Consider the following 23045-nt stretch of genomic DNA (forward strand, 5'->3'; position numbering starts at 1 on the left):
ATCAAAAAAGTCAAAAAGTCAAAAAGCTCTTCCCAAATCAAGTTTTTAGCCCAAGTTAAAATAGTCAAAAAAGTCAAAAAACCAAAAAGTCAACTCACTTTTCAAACGAAAAATAGTTTATATGTATAAATATGTAAAATATAAAATAGTGTTAAAGTACATAAATAAAAAAGAAAATAATTAAAATAAAGAGTTACCTTATTTATATTTTAACTAGTGAAAGATAATAGATTGTCATCATAATTGGAAAAAAAACAATAAATAATGAGAAACACTTTTTTTTAAATATATATATATCTTTAGTGAATTTTAAAAAATATATGTTAAAATTTTTTACTTTTTGATTCATCTAGTTAAATAAAATCTAAAAATGTATAATTTAAAAAAATATATTTAGTCCAAGTTTGGCATACCCAAAATAATCCATCTTTTTATCTTTTTATCTTTTTTTCATCACATCACCTCTCTACTTTTCTGCATATCTTTTCATAAAAAGATAAAAAATACATTTATTTAGATCATTTCAAACAATCCCTTAATAAAAATTCATCAAATAAAAAAAAGGACAATTATAAATTTGTAATGATATCCATAAAATATGCGTGGTGTCGGTCAACCCCACCACTAACCCTAATCAAAGCCCATGTCGTGCACAATAAATTAAGCAATAATTTGGAGACAGCATCTAACAAGCCCCTCCAATAGTTTTATTGAATTCATTGATAATGTCAAAAGTTAGCTGACAACAACAGTTAATTAACACCATTGATAATGTCAAAATTAATGGTTTTTGTAGTTTAGGAAAGCGTCATTTTGATGTTTAATTTTTAATTATGACACATTTAATTTTAAATTTTAAATTTTATTTTAAATAAGAACAATTAAAAATATCATTAATCAATTTTAATGGTAAAGTCGTTAATATGATAAAATATAAACCAATTTAATAAAAATAAATATTAAAAAAATATTTTTGAATTTCTAAAAATAATTTCTACCCACCAAGATAAAATTATGTAAAATTGATAAATCTTTTAGACATTTATTTTTTTTTTACCAAATTAATTTTTATTATGTGTTTGGTTCAAAGTTTTAAAAATAAGATCGGACCAGCTGGTTGAACCGTCAACCAGTCGGGATTTCGATCCAGATATACTCTCTAAACCGTTTCAATCCAAAAACTAGTCTATTTAGAGAGAATCGTAAAAATCGACGGTTGGACCACCGAATCGGTCGACCCGGGGACGGGGTCAGGTGAACCGGCTGGGTTGATAAAATTAAAAATTTTGAACTTTTTTTTGATATTTTCTGACTATTTTTTTTATTCTTTCTTATTATATATACATATATATATATATATATATAAGAAAATTTAATTAGAAACTCTCTTTCAAAAGTCTCCTCTTGTAAGGAATCTCATTAAGAGTTTGAAATTATTGTGAAAGTCTTTACCTATTTATAAGAAAAAAAATTATTTCACAAAAACTTAAAAAATTTATGTGAGATTCAATCAAATTTATTGGAGGGAGATTTGAAATTTTGGCGTCCCTCCAAAATTTTTACTCTTCTTTCAATCAAATTATTTGAATTAAAATCATATGGAGGGAACATTGAATATTTGGTTTCCTATTCCAAAATTAAGATTAATAATATTTTAAAATATATTATTATATTTTTTAGTAAAAAAAAATATTATGAGAAATATTTAAGATAATTTAATATTTTCAATTTTATTACTTATATTTTTATTTAAATATTATTTTAATATATTTATAACGTCATGGTTCGATTCCGCTTCAACCCAATAGTTAAACTGGTGACTCGTCCACTCAATCTCTTTTCCGATTCGTTCACCGGTCCAGTTTTTAAAGCATTGATTTGGATGATAATCATGTAATGAGTGGTTGTTAAGTTTTTAATGTGTAATCGATATATTTAATGTGTGAAATGTTTTTAGTTTTGGATTTTTTAATTTAATGGATTGGTTTAATAATGATATCAAAGTTGTCGCCATATTTGGCTTTTGAAGAAATAGAAACTAATTTAATGAAAATAAAAATAACCCCTCATTATATGATCATCATCTAAACATATAATAAAAATAATTTGGTAAAGATAAATAAATAAATGTTTAAAAAATTTATCAATTTTACATAATTTTATCTTTAATGGGTAGAAATAATTTTTAAAAATTCAAAAATATTTTTTTAACGTTTATTTTTTTCAAATTAGTTTATATTTTATCAAATTGACAACTTTGCCCTTGAAATTAAGCAATGGTATTTTTAATTGTCTTTATTTGAAACAAGATTCAAAATTCAGAGTCAAATGTGTCACAATTGAAAAGTCAAGAATCAAAGTGACACATGACTCAAACTGTAGAGACTGCTAGTATAATTCATCCTTTCTTTTAAGATTGGATTCCTTACAAGTCTAAACACAAGAGTCTTGTCCTCACTGGGTCTAATTTGTACTCCCTCCGTCTCATAATATTAGTCCCTTATTCCATTTTTCATTGTCCCAAAATATTAGTCCCTCTTCAAAAATCAAGTACAAAAATAATATAAAATTCTTATTTTGCCCTTCTTTTAAATTCATAAATAATATAAAAAGTACAATTATGACATTGATATTCCCAAAAAAATGTACTATCAAAGGGTAATTTTGGAAAATCAACTTTTTTAAAGTACTACCAAAAAAAGTTGGATTCCCCAAAAGGGGCCATTATTTTGGGACAGAGGAAGTATCATATTTCATTTAGATAATTTATTTATTTAATAATAATTTTTAAGATAATTATTTTTTCAACGATCAAGATAACTTATGTGTAATTCGGTTAATTTCCTTTTTGATCTGATTAAAGACAGGTCATTCATATTGACATTAAGAAATTTACAAAAAATTATTTTCTCATAGTATGATCCCAAAAATCAAATCTTAAGCAATTATATGAGAAGTACGCCCACTAATCACTCAGGATAACTCTTTATAGCGATCCCGGTTTTACCCCGACCTTCATTGTATTCCGAACTCGGGTTTCGTGACTTTGTATTGTATCCATGTCTTGTTTTTCTCCTTTGACTCTTTGCATTTAAGTTTTGGAACATATTAGGCGAGTTTGGAATAGGTTGGTTGTTAGTTGGTCTAGATTGTTGTTGCCTAGATTTTGGTTTCTTCGCTCAAGCAAGGCTTCTTACGTTCGAGCGAGCCTTGTATAATTTGCTTCTTCGCTCGAGCGAGGTTTCTTACGCTCAAGCGAGTTTTGAGAGTTCTCTGATTTTCTTCCTAGACGCAGCATTTCTGGAAAAATGAAGTTCTTTACTCGAGCGAGGCTTCTTGCGCTCGAGCGAAAGTGTGCGTTTGTGAAATACCTAAATGTATGTATTCTACCCTCGAGTGACACTTCTTACGCTCGAGCGAGGTCACTTGTTGTGTCTGGTCGCTCGAGCGACCACTCATTCGCTCGAGCGAGGACCGCGTATATCAGTTCGCAGCAGCATTATTTTATATCACTTTTTGGTTCCTTTTCTCACATAAACCCTAGCCCAGTTCCTTCTCTCTCTAAAATGCTCTCTCTTTCTCCCTCTCTCTCTCTCTCTCTCTATAAATGCACCTTGGTTTGGGGATCTCTCAACCCTAGTTTCTTTATTAAAAATATGGAGCATCTTATGGGCTTCCATTTCATCCGAGTAAAGCTTGATTTTGTGCATTTTTGAGATTCTCCTTATTTCTCTTTGAGCTTCTACACTTGAAGTAGGGATATTTTACACATTAATATGGTTTTTAACCTAGGTATTTGTTGTTATGTATAAATGGTAGGATTTGGGAAGATTTTGGTGAAGTTAGGGTTTGGATTCAAAATTGAAAGAGGGGTTTTTATATTGGGCTCCATGGATACATATATGGGGTATTGAATATGAGGTTCGAGATTCTCCTTCTTTCTCTTTGAGCTTCTACACTTGAAGTATGGATATTTTACACATTAATATGGTTTTTAACTTAGGTATTTGTTGTTATGTATAAATTGTGGGATTTGGGAAGATTTTGGTAAAGTTAGCGTTTGGATTCAAAATTGAAAGAGGGGTTTTTATATTGGGTTCCATGGATACATATATGGGGTATTGAATATGAGGTTAGATGGGTTAAAATGATGAAATTTGGACTTAAGGTTGATAGTTGAAAAAGGAAAAAACTTGCCCTAATTTGTGCTCAATAATTATTTTGTATAAATAATGAAATTGATATGGGAAATATGCAATTGGAAGGTTATATGAATGAATGGTGTAGTTGGATTTGATAAATCAGTTACCTATGAAAAAATTGATAAATTATCTGTTGATAGATAGTATATATGGTTAGAAATATCTGTTTTGGGCTATCGGTGGAGGATAGCTATGATTGTTGTAGAAACTGTATGAGAATTAGGTAAATTGAAACTAATCATTAGAATTATGTCATTGAATATGACGGTTTGATTAAGCCATTGAATATGTGATTTGGATAGTCATTGTATATGACAACGTTTTTAAATACATTGTATATGTAACTTTGTTTGAGAGGAGATAGAGTATGTACTCCATTGTTTTGGGAGGAGATAGGGAATAGACTTCATTTAAAATTAAGTTGGCCAAAGTATCCAAGGTGAAAGTCCCAAAATCTTATGTATATGGGTGCCGATTCCCTCGGATGAGAATTCTGTAAAATGGCCAAAATAGAAGTGTTAGAATGATGAATGTATTAATGAATGGAAATAGATTGAGATGCTAATATCAATACCGGATGATCATGGATAGTATATAAGTTAGTCGCGAATGTTGAACATTTAACTGATGCATATACCTTAGTTTAACTTTATATATTGTGTTAGTATATCTCTACTAGGCTTTGGTTCACCTTGCTTGGGGAACCATTTTCAGGTACAGGTGACATGCCTCCTCCAAGGGCGTAGTTTGGAAGGACTTAGGAGTTTGAGGCTTTGTTTTGTTGCTTTTGTGTTTAAATGTTAATTCAAGCCAAGGGCTTTACATATATAGAGCTTAGGACTATTTTGCTGTAACCAAATGATATCTTAGAAAGATGTAAACCCTAGGGCGTTTATTTTGTTGTAATCAATTAGTGTTATATGTTGTAGTTTCAGAGTGAGAATTTATGAAAGTATAATGGATGTAATATCTCTTGTAACATAAACTCTAATGAATGAAAGTATAACATTTTCTATTATGTTTATGAATCTCTTGGGTTAGATTATCCTATTTATTTTGAGGGCGTGACAACTTGGTATCAGAGCGTACCGGGTTTGAATACTTTGGGTACGTGGGAAGTGCTTAGTACCACATTGGGTTTGTCTTGCTTGTTGGAGACTTAACTATGGATTCTATGTGCTTATATGATAACATGTTTATGTGATTATATGGATATGAGATTTGATTTCTAGGATGTTGATTATGTCCATGGGTTTCTGGGAGTCCTGTTGGAAAGGCATTTGATCACTGTTGTTTCTAACTAAAACTCCAGCAACGTCACGGGACGGTCATTATCTGGAAATGAAATTCGTATGTGTTTATGTGATTATGTGCTTATGTGGAGTGAATTACAGTTGTCCATCGTATTAGGACGTGGGTGAATTAGCTTCAACACATTTGTAAATGTGCTAATGGCTATCGTTACCTTTATTAGGATGTCAGGACGAGGTCGTGGTGGTAGGCGTGGTAGGCCTAGGAGGCATGAGATGCCCATATCAGATGAAATTCTGGGATTGGAGGAAGGGGTCGGTCAAGCCAATGTGGCCGAGCTAGTAGGTCAACAGGCCATGAGTGCCTTAGCCCATGAAATGGGCGGAGCATTGAGGGAATCCATGGACATTCTCAAAGTTGAGAATCAAGTCCAGGCCCAAATAGCTAAAGTTGGGCCATTCTTTCTGAAGAAAGAGTTCTTCCGGTCGAATCCAGACGAGTTTTTGGGTGATCCTAAAGAGCCACTAAAGGCTGATGAGTGGCTAGAGCAGATGACGAAGACATTTGAGATGCTCGGTATCGAAGACGGAGGTTTGAGAGTGACCTTGGTGTCCTTCCAGCTAAAGGGAGACGTGGGTCAGTAGTGGAAATATGCGCGGGGGCGCATTGGAGGGACTTGGGAAGCCCTTATTGATGCTTTCCAAGACAAATACTTACCTGCTACAGTGAGGGAGAAGCTGAGGGATCAGTTTTCTCAGCTCAAACAGTTAAACACACCGGTGGCTGAGTTGGAAGCCACATTCACTAGCCTGTCTAGGTTTGCACCGGAGCTGGTAGTGTCTGAGGAATGCCGTTGTTTGGAATTTGAGAAGAAACTACGGGCCGGGCTCATGTTTAGGATGGCCGGGTCTATGATTATGGGTGCCTTGTGGAGGCTGCAGCCCATCTTGAGACCATCATGCATACGGAGGAGGAGATGATGAAGGGCTCCAGAAGGAGTGAGGATGGATAGGGGATCAGTAAGAGGCAGATGGGTTCTAACCCATAGCAATCCCAGGAAGCGCATTCGAGGTCTACCTTTTCAATGCCGAGTTCAGGTTTTGGAAAAGGTGGTCAGGGAGACATCACTTGTTTCAAGTGTGGCCAGCTGGGCCACAAGTCTCCAGTTTGCCCACAGAGGAGAGGAGGGCAGCAAGCAGTTTCATCGTCGGCTCGTTCTCAGGGTTAGAGTCAGGGCAGAGGCCAGCCACTCACTTGTTATCAGTGCGGGCAAGCGGGACACCTTAAGAGATTTTGCCCACAGTTGGGTGGCAACCTGGTGTGTCTGGTTTGAGGCAGACACAAAGTCACCAGCCAACGCAGTCAGTACAGGCCTCGAGGGGCAATTAGGGAGCCTCTTTGGGTCAGTTAGTGCAGCAGTATTATGCTCCGAGGGGTGAACAGGTAGATCAGAGACCAACGGGGGACTTGTGCATGCTGTTACTGTGCCAGATCTTGTACCAACTCCATCTGTTGTAAGAGGTACCTTTTTGTTTTACAACACGGTTGCCAATGTATTGATTGATACCGGTGCATTCCATTCATTTATTTTGTCTGCATTTGCATCTGTTTTGGGGTTGGAATTGGAGTTGGCATAGTTAGCATCTCCTATATGTGTTGTGTCACCTGTTGGGGGTGAGATGATTTTGAAACGGGGGTGTCGGGGATGTGATATAGAGGCCGTCGACTGCCAGTTTCCTTTTTCTTTTGTATTGATGGGCATGTCTAGTTTTGATGTTATTTTGGATATGGACTAGTTATCGTCATACCGGGTTGTTATATTTTGCTACCGTCAGAGGGTTACTGTATGTACCTTGAGCAGTTATTGCTTTTATTTCTTGGGAGACCGGGTGGATATAGTCTTATCACCGATGTATGGTTCGCATGGATGGAGTGAACTTAGTTGTCTTCTTTCTAGCTTTTTTAGTAGTGAGTGTGATGAAGTTCGAGTTGAGTCGCCAAGAATGGTTTGTGAGTACTCGGATGTCTTTCCCGAGGATCTTATTAGTTTACCACCTCACTGAAAGATCGAGTTCTTTATTGATTTAGTGCCTGGTATAACACCAATTTCTATGGTACCGTATCGGTTTGTGCCGGCTTAGTTGAGTGAGTTAAAGGTTCAACTCCAGGAACTACTAGATAAGGGCTTTGTTCGCCCTAGTACTTCGCATTGGGGAGCACCAGCTCTCTTTGCTAAAAAGAAAGATGGAGCCTTGCGACTTTGTATCGACTACCGAAAGTTGAACCGGGTTACAGTTAAGAACAAGTATCCAATGCTTTGTATAGATGACTTGTTTGATCAGTTGAAATGGTCTCGTTGTTTCTCTAAGATAGACCTGAGATCGGGTTATCACCAGCTGAGGATCAGGAATGAGGATATCCTGAAAATGACATTCCATAGGAGGTATGGCCATTATGAGTTTCTTATGATGCCTTTCGGGCTAACCAATGCCTCAGCTGTGTTTATGGACTTGATGAACCGAATCTTCTGAGAATTCTTAGACCGTTTTGTGGTCATCTTTGTGGACGATATTCTGATTTACTCACCTTCTGAGAAGAAGCACGAGAAACACTTACAAGTGGTGCTTGAGTTGCTTTAGAGCCCATAAGCTGTATGCTAAGTTCGGGAAGTGTGAGTTTTGGCTAAAAAAGGTTAAGTTCCTAGGCCATGTACTGTAGATTCATCCAAAATTGAGGCAGTGCAGGATTGGGCACAACCTAAGAATGCTTTTGAGATTCGTAGTTTCTTGGGGTTGGTCGGGTATTACCACCGGTTTGTGAAGGATTTTTCCAGATTAGCGTCGCATTTGACTAGATTGACGAGGAAAAGGGTCAAATTTGTGTAGAGTGAGACTTGTGAAAAGTCGTTCCAAGAGCTTAAGGTTAGACTCACCACCGCTCCAATCTTGATTATTCCGGAGAGGGATTTGGGCTATTTGGTATATTGTGATGCCTCACGGGAAGGTTTAGGTTGTGTATTGATGCAAGAAGGGAAGATAGTAGCCTATGGCTCACGACAGTTGAAAACACACGAGAAGAATTACCCTACCCGCGACTTAAAGTTGGCAGCGGTGATTTTTGGCTTGAAGATTTGGAGGCACTATCTGTATGGTGAGAGATTTGAGGTGTTTTCTGATCATAAGAGTCTGAAGTATCTGTTTACACAGAAGGACTTAAACTTGAGGCAGAGAAAATGGATGGAGTTCATAGAAGATTATGATTCCGAGTTGCATTACCATCCGGGGATGGCCAATGTGGTAGCCGACGCCTTGAGTAAGAAATATGTTAGTAATGTAGCTTGTATTGCTATCCGAGAATGGGAGATGTTGGGTACTCTTGGTGAATTTGACTTGCATCTGGGCGAGTCTGTTGAGTTTGTAGCCTTATTTTCTGTAGTTGTACAACCTACACTTGTGAACCGAGTGTTAGAAGCACAGAAGGGTGACTTGGAGGTAGAATCCTTACGGGAGAAGATCTTCAGTGGAAAGGTAAAGAAGGGTTTAACCGTGAGTCCCGACCTGAGTGTAAGATACCGTGATCGTTTATTTGTACCGGAGTGTTGCCAAGAGGAAGTACCCAAGAGTTCCATCATTCACGCATTGCGGTGCATCCGGGAGGCATAAAGATGTATCATGATCTGAGTTGCCAGTTTGGTGGAGGGCTATGAAGAAAGATGTGGCTGTGTTTGTATCGAAGTGCCTTACTTTCCAACAAGTGAAGGCCGAGCATCAGAGGCCAGCGGGTTTGTTGCAACCCTTGCCTATAGCTGAGTGGAAATTAGAGTATGTCACGATGGATTTTGTTGTGGGCCTTTCGAGGACTCAACGAGGTGGTGATGCCATTTGGGTGGTAGTTGACCGGTTAACCAAGTCAGCGCATTTTATTCCTATACGCGTAAGAGATTCGGTAGACTACCTTGCTAACTTGTATATTCGGGACATAGTGAGGTTGCACGGGGTCCCTGTGACAATTGTTTTGGATAGGGATCCGCGTTTCACAGCTCGACTATGGCAGAGCTTGTAGAGTGCTTTGGGCACTAGATTGACCTTTAGTACTGCGTACCATCCTCAAACTAATGGGCAGTCCAAGCGTACTATCCAGATTCTTGAGGATATGCTTAAAGGCTGTGTCCTTGACTTCAAGGGTTCGTGGGAGAGACACTTACTCTTAGTGGAGTTTGCCTACAATAGCAGTTTCCAATCGAGTATTGGCATGGCACCGTTTAAGGCCTTGTACGGCCGACCGTGTAGATCTCCAGTGTGTTGGGCCGAGGTGGGTGATGTACCTTTGTTGGGTCCAAAGTTGGTTCGAGAAACGACGGAGAAAGTGGCACTTATCCATAAGAGGTTGGTTACAGCCCAGAGTCGCCAAAAGAGTTATGCCGATCGTAGAAGGAGACCTTTGTCATTTGAAGTAGGTGATCATGTCTTTTTGAAAATATCACCTAGACGGGGTTTGATGAGATTTGGGAAGAGTGAGAAGTTATCCCCTCGGTTTATTGGCCCTTTTGAAATCCTTGAACGGATTGAGGAGGTTACATATCGTTTAGCGTTGCCGCCACAACTTTCCAAAGTGCATGAAATGTTTCATATTAATATGCTTCAGAAGTATGAGCCGGATCCATCACATGTGTTGGATTGGACCGACTTAGAGGTAGACGAGGATGCCTCATATGAAGGGAGACTGGTGAGAGTCTTGGATAGGCGGGGCCAAGTCTTGCGAGCAAGACAATTCCCTTGGTCAAAGTATTATAGAAACATCATGAGGTTGAGGAAGCAACTTGGGAGCGTAAATTAGAAGTCCAAGAGAAATATCCCGACTTATTTGTTCATGTTTGAGTATGTGTTGAAATTTTAGTTTTGTTTATGAACTATAAAAGCATTGTATATGTTTTGGATTATAAAAGAATTGTAAATGTTAAATATGTTTCAGAAATACAAGTTTAATTTGAACATTGTATATGCTGTCTAAGTTTTGGAAATGCAAATTTATCATAAACATTGAATATGTTTTGGAAATTTGAGATGTATGTATTGAAATTGGTTAAATTTCGGAAGATGCATATTGGTAATATATGTTGAGCGATATGATGTGGATTTGCTCTCTTGTAAAGAGATTGAATGATCGGTGGGTGGGTCATGATGAGGAGAATTGAATTGTGAACATTTTGAAAATTGGGTAATCATGGTTCTAGAAACTTGTACTAAAGTTTTGGAGATGAAATTCTTTAAAATGGGAAGGTTATAGCGATCCTGATTTTGCCCTGACCTTCATTGTATTCCAGACTTGGGTTTCGTGGCTTAGTATTGTATCCATGTCTTGTTTTTTTCCTTTGACTCTTTGCATTTGAGTTTTGGAACATGTTGGGCGAGTTTGGAACAAGTTGGTTGTTAGTTGGTCTAGATTGTTGTTGCCTAGATTTTGGCTTCTTCGCTCGAGCGAGGCTTCTTGTGCTCGAGTGAGTCTTGTATAATTTGCTTCTTCGCTCGAGCAAGGTTTCTTACACTCGAGCGAGTTTTAAGAGTTCTCAATTTTCCTTCCCAGACGCAGCATTTTCTGGGAAGATGAAGTTCTTTGCTCGAGCGAGGCTTCTTGCACTCAAGCGAGAGTGTGCGTTTGTGAAATACTTGAAGGTATGTATTCTACGCTCGAGTGACACTTCTTGCGCTTAAGCGAGGTCACTTGTTGTATCTGGTCACTCGATCGACCACTCATTCGCTCGAACAAGGACCGCGTATATCAGTTCGTAGCAGCGTTATTTTATATCACTTTTTGGTTCCTTTTCTCACATAAACCCTAGCCTAACTCCTTCTCTCTCTAAAATACTCTCTCTCTCTCTTTCTCTCTCTAAATACACCTTGGTTTGGGGATCTCTCAACCCTAATTCCTTTATTAAAAAGGTGGAGCATCTTGTGGGCTTCTATTTCATCCGAGTAAAGCTTGATTTTGTGTATTTTCGAGATTCTCCTTCTTCCTCTTCGAGCTTCTACACTTGAGGTAGGGATATTCTACACATTAATATGGTTTTTAACCTAGGTATTTGTTATTATGTATAAATGGTGGGATTTGGAAAGGTTTTGGTGAAGTTAGTGTATGGATTCAAAATTGAAAGAGGGCTTTTATATTGGGCTCCATGGATACATATATGGGGTATTAAATATGAGGTTATATGGGTTAAAATGATGAAATTTGGACTTAAGGTTGATATTTGAAAAAGGGAAAAAATTGCCCTAATTTGTACTCAATAATTATTTTGTATAAATAATGAAATTGATATGGGAAATATGCAATTAGGAGGTTATATGAATGAATGGTGTAAATGGAATTGATAAATCACTCACCTATGAAAAATTTCATAAATTATCTATTGATAAATAGTATATCTGTTTTGGGCTATCGGTGAAGGATAGCTATGATTGTTGTAGAAACTGCATGAGAATTAGGTAAATTGAAACGAATCATTAGAATTATGTCATTGAATATGACGGTTTGATTAAACCATTGAATATGTGATTTGGATAGTCATTGTATATGATAACGTTTTTAAATACATTGTATATGTATCTTTATTTGAGATGAGATAGGGGATGTACTCCATTGTTTTGGGAGGAGATAGGGAATGGACTCCATTTAAAATTAAGTTGGTCGGAGTGTCCAGGGTGAAAGTCCCAAAATCTTTATATGGGTGCCGATTCCCTAGGATGAGAATTCTATAAAATGGCCAAAATAGATGTGTTGGAGTGATGAATGTATTAAATGGTGAACCATTGAGTTGTAGTCTCAATTTGGATTGATTTGATAATAATGAACTATACTCATGAATTGATTGGAAATGAATGAATGGAAATAGATTGAGATGCTAATATCAATACCGAATGATCATGGATAGTATGTAAGTTAGTCGCGAATGTTGAACATTTAACTGATGCATATATCTTAGTTCAACTTTATATATTGTGTTAGTATATCTCCACTGGGTTTTGGCTCACCCTACTTGGGAAACCATTTTCAGGTACAGGTGACATGCTTTCTCCAAGGGCGTAACTTGGGAGGACTTGGAAGTTTGAGGCTTTGTTTTGTTACTTTTGTGTTTAAATGTTACTTCAAGCCAAGACCTTTATATGTATAGAGTTTAGGACTCTTTTGTTGTAACCAAGTAATATCTTGGAAAGATGTAAGCCCGTAGGGCATTTATTTTGTTGTAATCAATTAGTGTTATATGTTGTAGTTTCAGAATGATCATTTATGAAAGTATAATGCATGTAATATCTTTTGTAATATAAACTCTGATGAATGAAAGTATAACATTTTCTATTATATTTATGAATCTCTTGGGTTGGATTATCCTCTTTATTTTGAGAGCGTGACACTCTTAACCCATGTTTGATTCAAAAGATTAAAAGTGAGGTATTAATAATCCTATCAAATTAGTGTGGTATTCACTATCTCACCCTACCCTATTACTAATAATCCTACGAATTTGTTGAATTAATTATCCATTGGATTAATAATCCTAAACCAAAATGTCAAAGCAAACATAGGATAATTGTCCCAACGAATTAATTATCTCAATCCCCTATTTTAATCCTTCCAATCAAACATGCTTTTAGAGTTTCTATAATAGGTTTTTATTTGCTCTAGTCAATGTAAATAAGTATTTAAAAGTGAGTCATTTTATAAAGTTGTAAAGATTAAGCTTATATTTCGTATTTGAATAAGATTAAGGTCATAATACTTTAGGTAAATTATATTAATATCTTCTAATATTTGAAAAAAATACAGTATATCTTACAATTTTAAAATAATTAAATTGGCCTTACTTTGTAAGATTAAAGAGACGAAACTAATTTAGATGGTGCGGAAATACAAAAATAAACAATATAAAGTATACATCTTATTGTAAAAAAAAATCACAACATTGTTTTTTTTATCCATATAACTAACATATTATTGATGAAAATGGTGTTAAGTGTTATAAGAAATAAAATCTCAAAAAAATATGTTAAAATATTAGAATTTATTATATTTTTTAAAATCTTATGAGGGCTCCATATAATTTACCTTAATTTTTTTTTTTTTGGGCATTTACATATAAGTCCTATTTTGTAAACTTATAATCCATTAAGTCTTATATAAAATTATTTACTCTTTTAAGTCCCATTAATTTTTAATAGACCAATTTACCCTTCCAATACCTCCTCGCTACCAAACAATTGTTGTCTTCATTCTCTCTCTCTTACTTTTACACCCACTTCCCAACAACAACAACCAGACACACACACACACACACTCTCTCTCTCTCTCTCTCCTCCCCACAGACCCAGTCTCTGGTCTCCTCCGTATGACTCCTCCTTCTCTTCCTCTAGTGTGTCGTCGGCTCCAGCGCCGACCTCGACCACGTCGACCTCGCCGCCTGCCACCGCCATGGTATCACTGTCACCAACACTGGCGACGCCTTCTTCACCGATTCAACCCTTGCTGCTGTTGCTACTGCTGCGACGTGGTCGTCGAATCGGAGTTGGTGTGTAAATTGAGGAAATTACCGTCACCGTAAACTAAGAAGTCTTCATGGCTTCCTGATTTCAAGATGTGTAAACTGAGAAATTTCTCAATTTTTAATAGTTTTAAAATTGAGAATGTTATCAGTTTAAAATTAAAAAAATGATAATATTCTCAGTTTTAACACAGAAAAATTGAAAATTTTCTCAATTTTACTCGATATTTTTGTAAACTAAAATCAGTCTCAATTTTAAAATGAGAACATTCTCAGTTCTAACTGAGAATGTCTTAGTTCTTACCTACAAACATTCTCAGCTTAGGGGAGAATATGAGAGAGAGCACAAAATTATGATTTGACCACTTCAAATGTATTTTGGCTCCATTTTTTATATGACAAAAGGAGAGAGTCTGAAACCAAAAAAAAAAAAAAAAAAAAAACAAAGAAAAAAAGATAGAAGACAAATGAGAGAGATTCTCAAGTCGTCGTTTTCCTTGTTCAGAAGATCAATACGCGATTGAAGAATGTTAATCATGGCTTGGGCCCTCATCACTTTAAGCTTCATCGTCTCTCTCTCCGTAGAAACATTAAGGGTCTCATTTTCCAAATTGCTGATAAATTTCAAATATTCGGGAGGCACATATTTCAAATATTTGGGTTAAAGAGCAAAACGTCTTTTTACCTGTAAATGGGACTTATTGGTTCAAAAACTTTTTGATAAGACCTAAGTTACTACCAAATATGTAGATAGGACTTTTAGGTTAATTAACTTTTACACCCCTATCAACAATGGAGGTGACCCCACACCATATTGGATGAAATTTCATTGATTGTATTGAATTTGTCCTTGAATAGGGAAAAAAAAATTATGTTATAAACTTATAGTGCAGTGGTAGTGGTGGTGGTGATGGTGATGAAAGCAATTTTTGGCCCTTAATTTTACAAGTTTTAGCGCTCATTATTTGAAAATTGCACTATTTGAACACTATCCGGAGACAGAGAAATTTTAGATAGTAAAAATTTGAGACATATACACATAAGTTTTAATTTATGGACTTATATTTCAATGCCTTATTTAAAAATAAGTTATTTTAGTAATTTTTTAATTTCTCATGAAATGATGTACAAAAAAGTAGGCAGAGTGATGTGACAACTTAAAATGACTTTTTGACTAAAACATGTAGTTGCCAAACAAACTAAGGTTGCGTTTAGTTTAGTTTTAGAATTGTAATCCTCTTTTTAGAGCTGTGATTTGATTGTTGAATTGTGAGTTGAGTTTTGAAAAAAAAAAATTTGTTTGCCTATGAGTTTTGAAAAGTGTTTTGAAAGAAATTATAGAAGGAGTTTTTGAATTTTGAATTTTGAAAAGAGTTTTAAGGCTCTGTTTGGTTATATTTTCAAAATGTGATTCTACACATTGTTTTGAATATGGTGTTTGGAATGTGTTTTGGAAACACGTTTCAAAAACTCTGCAGAGAAGTCCGTACCAGCCGCGCTTTTCAAAATTTTTTTTTTGCAAATTTTGCCTAATCGGTCGTCCGGCCGGTTGACCAGAATAGTGATTTTTTTTTTATTTTTTAGAATTGATATGTTAATTTTTATATAATCGAAAAAAATATTTTTTGAAATTTTTAAAATTTTTTATGTGCTTTAAAATAATTTTGAGTTGTATATTTAGTTATGAGTTGTAAATTTTTGTATCAAATATCAAATGTCACATCAACAATTCTATACTCAAATCATAATTCCAAACCCCACAAATTCAAAATACAACTCATACTCTCAAATCATAATTACAAAACTTTACCATTTGAAAAGAGTTTTGAGTTTGAGTTTTTAAATTTTGAGTTGTATTTTGAATTTTTTGGATTTATTTTTTTTAAATATTAAAAAATGTTTAAGAAAATTTTAGGTAGCGTTTGGTTTATTTTTCAAAACTCAACTCTATTTTTAAATCATGATTTGAATGCAATATGTTAACCAAACATATTTTTAAAATACAACTCAAAATTACTTTCAAAACTCATATCTTCTCTTTTTTATTATTATTATTATTAATCAAACAATCAATCACTTTTTCTTTCTCATCTCTTCTCTCTCATCTCATATTTTCTCACATTCTATACATTAATCAATCAAAAAAATTTAGCAAAATTACAAATGATCCTAAAACTATTTTCAAAACTCATAACTAAACAAAGATTATTTTTTTAAATCATGATTCAAAAAATCATAACTCAAAACACAACTTCACGATCAAATTATAATTCTAAAACTAAACCAAATGGGCCCTTATTTTTTTATTTTAAATATTTTATTTTATTTTGTAAATATTTTAATTTTTAATTTTAATATTTTAACTCAAAATATAACTTAACACTCAAATCGTAACCAAACACATAACTCAAAACTCAATTCAAAAATTATTTTTTAAACTTATAACCAAACGCATAACTCAAAACTCTACACTATTTTCAAAACTCTACACTTAAATCATAACCAACACATTACAAAAAAATTAAATATTTAAAAATATATTTACAAAATAAAATAAAATATTTAAAATAAGAAAATATTTTTTTCAAATTTTTTAATATTAAAAAAAAGCCACACATAAATGTATGAAATATAGTGCACATTAAAATAAATAAATAAATATTTAAAACATAAAATATTTACCCTAAAAAAATAAGTCCAAAAAATTTCAAAATATAACTTAACTCTCAAAATACAACTCAAAACTCTTTTCAAAACTCATAACTCAAAACACCACTCAACACTTAAATCATGATTCTAAAAATAATTTTAAAAAACAAAATAAATTTTTTTTTGAATTTTTTCTTTTAAAATAGATTATTGAAAAGAGTTTGGTTTTGAGTTTTGAAAAAAGTTTTGAATTGAGTTTTGAATTGTATGTTTGGTTATGAGTTTTGAAGTTAATTTTTAAATTGAGTTTTGAATAATTTTGAGTTGTGTATTTAGTTATGAATTATTTTTTTGTGCAAAACTGAAAATTGTGTGTCTATAAAAGAGTATGATGATGAAATATTGATGTCCAAAACTAAAAAAAAAAAAATTAAATGAAAAAACTGATGATGTTATCGATTTTATTGGATAATTGAATCAAAAATATAAGTAGAAAGGCAAAAACGTTTAATCTGATACTTTATTTTTTTTCATCAGTTAGTGAAACAATTATCTGAAATATTACTATGCAAAATTAAAAATATTCTTAGTTTTAAAAATTGAGAAAAACTAATAATATTTTCAGCTAAATAGAACTTATTGGTTCAAAAAAATTTAGATAGGACCTGAACTATAGTAATATTTTTAAATAAGACTTAAGTAATTAAGCCTCCGTTTGGAAAGTGGGTTGGCTTTTTGGCTTTTTGGCTTTTTTAGCCTGGGCTAAAAAGCTTGGTTTGGGAAGGGTTTTTTGGCTTTTTGGCTTTTTTGGCTTTTTTTGTGAGAGAAGAGTATAATGATTATGGGTTGGATGTGATGTTTTGTTTGTTATGGCTAAAATAGCCTATTTTGTTTTTTGTGGCTAAAATAGCCAAAAAAGCCTAACCAACTTCTTCCCAAACGGTCACACGGTGAAAATCTTTTCAAATTTTTTTCTTTGAAATTTTAAATTTATTATTGATCTAATTTGATAGATTTCGATGAGATAATTTCAAAAAAACAAATTTTGTTGAACATTAAAACCTCCCTCAAAAGTTAGTGACATTTTTAGTTATAGAACAATTTCAAAACTGAAAAACAATATGAATCTCAACCTTTGTGGTGTATGAAATATTTTTGTGATAAAAATACCATTTTTTTCTTTCACCATTTTATAATTATTTTTTATTGAGGCCAGTTTTTCACAATTTCCCTTCATCTTTTTCCAAAAAACAAAATGAGTATGAAGTGCTAGCAACTATCTACCTTTGTCCTTCAACAGCCAACCACCATAAGGTTGCTCTGACACATGAAAAAACAAAAAATGCTCTTCTCAACTTTAATCCTTTTAGACGTGGAAAGTGAGAAAAGATAAGAATATATATATATATATATATATATATAATGCTTGTTATGAGACTTGTGGAAGATGTAAAACAATTCTACTTTTTAGAAAATTAAATTTATTTTTTTTAATGAATTTTTTTAATAATTTACTTAAATTTTCAATTTTTTTAAATACATCTAATCTAAATATGCTTATAAAAAATATTAAATAAAAAAACTTAAAAAAATTCACCAAATATGAAAAAATACAAAAAAAAAATTTAAAAATACAATAATTCATTATATTTACATATTTTGTTGTATTCAATGAATTTTTTTTTATAAATTTTTGTACAATTTTTTACTTTTTAAGTATATTAAGATTGAGTGAATTTAAAAATAAAAAAAAAATTGATTAAAATATTAAAAAAAATCATTAATAATACAAAAATACGAATTGAAAATTTAGAAAACTGTTTTTGAAAACTGAAAATCAATTTTTTTGTACAACTAATTTGGGCAAAATAACAATCTTTTTTTTTTCCTTTTTTTTTCTTTTGCAAGAGAAATATATTGATTTATTTTTCTTTCTCGTGAGTAGTCATTTGTTATCTCACTTTCCAATTTAATTACAATATTTTTACAAAAAATTTAACTTAACCAAATACATACAACAAAATAAATTTTACATTCACTTTATTTTTTCCACTTCACTTTTGATCTTATTTGTCACCATATCAAATGTATCCTTACGAATATTAAGGAATTGGCCTACTGAATGAGTTATTCTTTTACTATGCATGATAGGTTCGAGTTACTATTTCAAGTGCAATTTTCATTTCTCTATTTCCTTTTACTGATCATAATATAAATAAATAAAGCAAAACAAATAAAATTTAATTTTTTATTGAAAAATAAAATTAAAAAATTAAAAACAACCCAGAACATCACCATTAAAAATGTAAGAGCCGTGCTTAACGTGGCAGAAAGCATTAAAAAAAAAAAATAATTTTTTTTTTGAACCAATCACACGCGATCTCAGTACCCCACTGGGGTCCGAAGGAATCCGGATCTTCGGTCGCCTTCCCCTGTCGCCCCCAAAACGACGTCGTTTTGGGGGCGAATTTTCAAAAAAAAAAAAAACGCAGAAAAGGGAGGAAGGAGAGGAAGAGGGAGGGAGGAGGGAGGAGGGAGGAGGAGGAGGAGGGCCGGCTGTAACATGCCCGGGGGGTACCCGCGCGCGTTAAACAGTTCGGACCCCCGAGATCTCTTCGATCTATTCTCACGAGTGCAATGTGAAACATAGATGAGAGTCCAGTTTTGGCAACTTTTATTGAAAATCCATTTTATTACAATTTTGTCAAAAATGGACTGCGTCATCAGATCTCAGAGTCGCCACCTAATATTTATTTTGGGAAAATTAGGAAACCCATGACTCGTGCCAAAGCTACTGTTCGTCGTAACCAAGGATACTTGGCTCGGAACCTTAGGTATGAGAGGGGAAGGTCAATAATGAGCACCCCCGCCCACCCGATCAAAGATCGGCCTTTACTAACCATGATATGAAATTTATTTTATTTATATGTTCATGTTCTGATTAGTTAATAAATCCTAAAATTTACTATGTGAAGCATACAAGTATAGACTATGCCATTCATTTTGGAACAATTTGATATCATGCATTTTGAAAGAGTTTTGACGATGTACAACCCAAATAAATTGAGTTTACAAGCATGAAAAATCAACATCATTCCAAATTAAGCGACACAACCTCCATCCACTGGCATTCATAGAGTTATATCACATAAGCAACTAGCCTCATGGTAGAATGCTAGACATAGTAAGAAAAACACGCACACATGGGATGCTAAAGCATAAAAACTCACATGTTTGATGTCCCACGAACAAGCTGCAAAACAAAGTTAGTAAAATATGCATGATCTTATATACAAAACCCTAATGCAATTCACTCATGAGATGCAACTAAAGATTCGGCTTCTAAAATATGATATGTGAATCATCTCAAGAACATGAGGTAGCGCACATAATCACATAGGAATTGATTAAATCCACAAATGCAAACTTAGCCGAATCAAGATGCATGAAACATGGATGCAAAGCATAACTATGATGAAAAATAAATATGATGTTTATGTACAAATAAAGAAAGCAAGTAAAAGAACGGGATGGAAAGAAGCGGGGCGGGGAATTATTACAACATTTTAAAGAATAATTACAAACCGAATTAGAGAGGGATGAGGAGAATATTACAACAAAATAAAAACCTCACAATACACTCAAAATAAAATAAATAAATAAAATAAAAGCTTCATGTTCTTTAGAACCGCCGGCGGAAATTGGCCAATATTGGAAGATTACGCCATCTTGTTCGGAAGAAGCTAACCGACCGGCCAAATAGGCCGGCCGGCGAACTAGGCCAAGCAAAACCTGTCTTGTTGCAAAACCAAGAAAAGGAACAAACAAAAAAAAAAATATGTAGGTGGCTCAACTAACCACTACCGGTTAGATTAAAAAAGAAAATAAATATAAAATAAAATAAAAAAAGTGCAAACTCACAATATAAACCTAAAGCAATAAAACAAATATAAGATAGAACATGCAAGATTATAACAGAACTAATATGAGACTAATACACGAAAAAAAATAAATGTGAGGTAAAACATGCAAGATTACAACAAAACTAATATGAAATTAAAGTATGCGAATAAAAATAAATAAATAATTATGAGCTAAACAAACCACTAGGATTATAACAACATACTATGAAATATAAAGTAAGAAAATAAATATGAGATAAACAACTACTTGGATTATAACAAAACACAATGAAATAAGAAGTAAGAAAATAAATATAAGATACAAAATATAAGAAAATGAAAGATTAAAAATTCACCTTCCAAAGAAAGATTGGACTTCTTGATTTCCAAACTTCCTCTTGATTACCCTCAAGTGTAGGAAGTGTGTTCTCAAATCCTTAATTCAAAATTATGGAGTTTATGGAGTTTGTGGTATGAAAAGTGGTTAACTCTCTAGTTTTTTTTCACTTTCAATCACTAAACATTCTTCCTTATGGTCGAGGCAATTGATCTTTGGCTATATCAGAATTTTTGGAGTGGTTTTGGTGTATGGAAATGAGGAATTTCAGCAGCTATGGAAGGTATGAGGTGTATATGGAAGATAGGAATATTTTTGGTTCAAAAACTCAATTTTTCTCTCTTTTTTCACCCTTTTCTCACTCCTTTCTCTTCAATTTCGTAGTCCTCCTCCTCTCTTACAATATGATCATTCTATATAGGCAATGAGGGAGAGTAAAGGTCAAAAAGAAGGTGGGAGACAAGGTGGGAGACAAGAATGTGATAGGAGGGCAAATTTTCAAGGTGGTTGCATGGGATACTCCTTTATGGATGCAAACAAAATATCTTTTTGACTATGGAGGATGATTAGGTATAATGGAGGATGAGTGGATGCACTTGAATGGCTCAAAAAATGGGTAAATGGGTTGTCCCAACCGAACCAAAACCAAGAAAAATGGGCTATTGTTGTTTTGGGTCGAATCAACAAAATCTGCTTTTAAGCCCAACTTCAAATGGGCATATCTCCCCCATATGGACTTGGTTTTAGGCAGTTATTTGGTCCAAATTGAAGCCCCAGAAGTCTACTTTCCAATGGTGGAGGCCTCACATTTAAATTCCAAGTGTACAAAGAGATATGCCTAATTTAGTGAAGGCTGTCTCGGGCTGGATCAACAAAATCTGCTCTTAAGCTCAACTTCAAATGGGCATATCTCCCTTATTTGGACTTGGTCTAAGGTGGTTCTTGGGTCTAAATTGAAGCCCCAGAAGTCTACTTTCTAATGGTGGTAGCCTCACATTTAAATTCTAAGTGTACAAACAGAAATGCCTAATTTAGTGAAGACTGCTCATTTCCTTCTTAATGATTTGATACTCATCCTTTTCCTAAACCAGCTTTCTTTCATCCCCTCCTATTTCCTTCAACTCCAAACCTATAAAGAAGATATTTTTAAATATTTTTCAAAAATTTCACCTCCCTTCCATTTATTTCCACTTTGTCCTTACTCGGTTTACTGAAAAGTGCAATATTTTAATCGAAATAGAAGCCTCGGGACATCGTAGAAACATTTAAAAAAACATATTTTGAAAAGAGGGTTTTAAGGTCTAAAATAGTTTGGCAAAAAAAATGGGTGAAGGTTGGGATTAAAACTTAAATTCCATCTTTCTTACTGAGAATTTTGTGAGAAACACATTCTAATTGTCATCATCGGGTAATCAAAAGAAAGCGCCCGAGTCTTAGGGCCGGTCAAAATGGGGTGTCTACAGTTGCCCCTCTTTGACAGAGCTCAAAGTCATTTCATGACGTGAGTGAATGTCAAAGCCCAAAGACGACCCTTTTGACAAGGCCGTAAGACTTGGGCAAACAAACAAGATGCAATGCAAGTGGTTGAACCCGAAGGTTGCCTACGTATCCTTTTACAAGGAATCAAACCAGCGTAGTTCAGGGGCAGAATAGAAGTGACATGCTCAAAAATGCAGTTTGAAGGTTGGACTTACACGCTTTGCGAAGCCAGTTGTTTGAAAATTCATGATTATGCAATGCAATACCATGCCATGGAGTGATGATAAAGATATGAAGATGACAACAATGAAGAGGCAAGCTTCGTGCAAATGATATGAAATATAACAGGGGATGCATTGCATTAAATGTGCCACAAGATCACATGCAAATGTGTCACGGAGAAAGGGAAGGTTTTAACCAAGGAGAACAACAATGGTGTAACCAACAGGCGTATCTCAACGTATTTTATACGGAGAGAGGGAAGGTTTTAACCAGAGAAAATGACAATGGTGTAACCAACAGGCATATCTCAGCGTATTCTATACGGAGAGAGGGAAGGTTTTAACCAGAGAAAATGACAATGGTGTAACCAACAGGCGTATCTCAACGTATTTTATACGAAGAGAGGGAAGGTTTTAACCAGAGAAAATGACAATGGTGTAACCAACAGGCATATCTCAGCGTATTCTATA

The 23045-nt window shown here is 34.0% G+C and overlaps 1 protein-coding gene across 1 annotated transcript in view; it reads right to left on the reverse strand.

Moving 5' to 3' along the window:
- Positions 1-21274, reverse strand: part of LOC114271879 (putative E3 ubiquitin-protein ligase RHC1A) — a 28815-nt gene extending 7541 nt beyond the window's left edge. The window contains exon 1 of the mRNA XM_082898737.1: positions 20894-21274. The gene's annotated coding sequence lies outside the window, so the exon portion shown is untranslated. The remainder of the gene's footprint in view (positions 1-20893) is intronic.
- Between the last annotated feature and the right edge of the window lie 1771 nt (positions 21275-23045).

Source organism: Camellia sinensis, chromosome 12, assembly GCF_055761805.1.
Source record: "Camellia sinensis isolate YWXY chromosome 12, ASM5576180v1, whole genome shotgun sequence".
In the NCBI taxonomy this organism is placed as follows: Eukaryota; Viridiplantae; Streptophyta; class Magnoliopsida; order Ericales; family Theaceae; genus Camellia; species Camellia sinensis.